At 42.6% G+C, this 3,498-nt stretch overlaps 1 protein-coding gene across 3 annotated transcripts in view; it reads left to right on the forward strand.

The window, feature by feature from the left end:
* ntn1a (netrin 1a) overlaps window positions 1–3,498 on the forward strand; it is a 248,630-nt gene that overhangs the window by 108,308 nt on the left and 136,824 nt on the right. The window lies entirely within an intron of this gene.

The following is a 3,498-nucleotide window of genomic DNA, read 5'->3' on the forward strand; positions in this document are numbered from 1 at the left end:
GTGTGTGTGTGTGTGTATACGTGTGTGTGTGTTTGTGTAATTTTGCGTTTGTGTGTATTGCGTTTGTTTCCCGGGGGAAACCCTCACGAGAAACACCGGCTGTTGTTATGCCTGCTGTGACGTTAAGTTACTCCGTTCTCCGCTTGTAATTATGCCGTTACAAGCTTCAAAGTTGTATTTATCATCTGAATTTGCCGAAACAAGTTTAATATTCTGAAAGCCAAGACTTAGTTTTAATTGAAATCAGATGAAAACAAACTGTAACGGACCCTGCCGTGTTATTTATGATTACTCTACGCTTACATTCATAATGTCAGCCGGAGGGAGGGGGAGCGGCACTGCGGAAGAGCAGATTGCCTGTCATCTTCCCTTTACAAGCTTAAAGAATGTATTTATCGTGTGAGTTTGGAAATAAAAGTTTCATATTCTGAAAGCCAAGACTTTGTTTGTTTAAAATCAAACAAAACACCCGAACCCCGAAAAAATAGTTTTTTATGCAAATCCACGTTTATTTTGAAATGAGCCGTTGCGACTTCCGACTGATTTCGATAGAGCGGGTCACATATGTCTGTTGTGAGGCCATGATGCTCAGTGCACCAGTGTGGGGTGAAATAGTCTAGCTGTCCACTGGATTATACTAGTATGTTTTTTAACAGAGTAGCAGATCAAAAAGGAATATTTAAAGTGTGTGAAGTAGCTGACCTTAAGAATAATAATGAGTATTTTAATCTACGGATCCCCGCCCTGAAACCATTTAGTTTTAATTCATATTTATTGGCAATGTTCTCCAGTGCCGCCGTGTCATCACAAAGCTTCAACAGCCCCCTTGTCCTATCTCATCGTATACAACAAACCTATGCAACACTTCTGCAGACGGTAGTCTCCTATTTGTTTAAAATAAAGATCTTACCAAATGTGTTGCCTCCTGTTTTGTTAGGTGCTTCTTCTTTCTCTTGGATTACCACGTGACAGTTTATCAGAGCGGAAAGCAGTTAGAGTAAATGAATACTACAATGCGAACTGCTCCATGACAAGTAAACATCCTTCATTCAAAAATATACTGAAGTGACTATATAAATGTTATTAGCAAAATAGGCTTGAAGTAAAAAACAGTCCACTTTAAAAGATATATTAATGCCAAATGTATTTGTAATTGAAAATAAATAAAGAGACATTTAGTGTAGTACAAGTACCTCCAGATTGCACATAAATGAAGAACTCAAGTAAAGGTATTTGCTTACTTTCACTACTATAAATAGAAGGATAAATGAAAAGAAACGGTGTAAAGATGGCCATGGATTACTGCACTGACAGTACCGTATGTAAAATATGGAGAACACAGTACAGATGAACCCTTCTGCTCCTAACTGCACAATGTTCATTGCTCCAGAGTAAAGAACATGATTCAGAGTATTGCCTTGTGGGAAAACTGCACCTCATTGCATATGTTTGCTGCCATCTGGTGCTCAAAATATAACAACACTATTGGCAGGTAAAAGCGAAGAGAGGATCTGAGACAAAGCAGCCACCTCTAAGAAGTTTAAACGAAGTAAAAAACAAAATGATTTGTGAGAAGTGTTAAAATACGATTTCCTTTAACCACCTACTTGGCTGGATAAACTGAATAATATTTTTCAGAAAGGGGGGGTGGAGTTGTCGATCCTTGTTCTGTTTTCTGTGACTATTTTCCTCACCCTCTCAGACTTTCAGATGCGCGTGCTGCTAAAGAGACGCGCTACCATGGAAAACAAACAATAGTGTAGCTGTATTAAAGTCTGAGTGGAAACAGTCCTGAGTAAATCAGATTTTGTCAGAAATCGGGAGAAATGCGGGAGAAATATGACCCTGGGAGGAAACCGGGAGAGGGCAATGAAATCGGGAGTCTCCCGCGAAAATCGGGAGGGTTGGCAAGTATGGTCCTACCAGAGTGTGTCATATCAACAAGCTGAAGAAGTACTGCAAAAGGGATGACCAAAATGAGTCTTCCAAAGCTCACCAGGTGGGGACAACCGTCTCTCCTATGGCTTCAGTTTTGAGGGTGAGCTCAAATGAGGATGAGGATGAGTTGGTGATGCGCAGTGCAACACCACAGGGGGCAAGACTAAGCAATACTGAGGTATTGGCTGATTTGCCCAATTACTTGTCTCATCTTCCTGATAACCAAGGAAGTGGTATACAAAAACTGATATTTGACTTTGCATGTCTTTTTAATGACACTCCCTGACAAACTTCTGTCCTAGCTCATGATGTGGTCTTGACCAACCCTTTGCCCATCAAACAGCGTGCGTACAGGGTTAACCCAGTTAAGAGAGAGGTTATGAAAAGGGAAGGTGAGTATCTACTTAAAAACGGATTTGCAAGGCCTAGTTCCAGTCCCTGGAGTTCCCCTTGTGTACTAGACACTAAGTCAGATGGAAGTCCCAGATTCTGCACTGACTTTCGCAAGGTTAATGCTGTCACTGTACCCGATGCACACCCGTTACCGCTCATTGATGACTGCATCGATGAAATTGTTCCTGCACAATTTGTCAGTAAGCTGGACATGTTAAAGGGATACTGGCAAGTTCCTTTAACACAGCGTGCTTCCGATATCTCAGCCTTTGTGACACCTGACAGTTTCCTTCAGTACACTGTGATGCCTTTCGGTATGTGTGACGCACCTACCACTTTTCAGAGCCTTGTAAATCTTGTATTAGGACATGTTCCAAACTGTCGGCCACATCCCTAACACTTAACCTTGCCAAATGTGAGTTTGGAAAAGGTACCGTTCTCTACCTTGGTCAGCAGGCTGGTTGAGGGCAGGTGTGCCCTGCTGATGCAAAGATCAGGGCAATTGCCTCCCTCCCAGTGCCATCCACCAGGAGGGAACTTCGCCGCTTCCTAGGAATAGCAGGGTACTATCGCCGTTTCTGCAGAAACTTCTCCTCGGTGGCGGCCCCACTCACTACGTTGACCAGTCCCTCAAAGCCTTTTGTTTGGTCCGGTGAGTGTCAACAGTCGTTTGAGAGCCTAAAAGGTATTCTGTGTTGCACTCCTGTTCTTTCTGCCCCAGACTTTTTGAAGCCATTCAAGCTTGAGGTCGATGCCAGCGGAGTTGGGGCAGGGGCTGTTCTTCTACAAGAAGATGCACAGGCCATCGATCACCCCGTGAGTTACTTCTCCCGAAAGTTTAACAAACAACAGTTGAAGTACTCTACCATTGAAAAAGAAGCTTTAGCTATATTGGGTCCTTGGGTCCCTTGAAAGGCGCTATATAAATCCAAGCTATTATTATTATTGTTATTGTTTGCCTTGCAGCACTTTGAGGTGTATCTTGGCTCCAGTGTAAAACCTATTAAGGTATACATTGATCACAATCCCCTGGTTTCTCTTTCAAGGATGTACAACCACAATCAAAGCCTTATGCGTTGGTCGATGATTGTCCAGGACTTCAACCTTGAAATAAGCCATAAAAAGGGGGCCATAGTGTTCTGCTGATGCACTGTCTCGTGCTATGTT

This window comes from Notothenia coriiceps, unplaced genomic scaffold, assembly GCF_000735185.1.
Source record: "Notothenia coriiceps isolate Sejong01 unplaced genomic scaffold, NC01 NC01_scaffold00037244, whole genome shotgun sequence".
Classification (NCBI taxonomy): domain Eukaryota; kingdom Metazoa; phylum Chordata; class Actinopteri; order Perciformes; family Nototheniidae; genus Notothenia; species Notothenia coriiceps.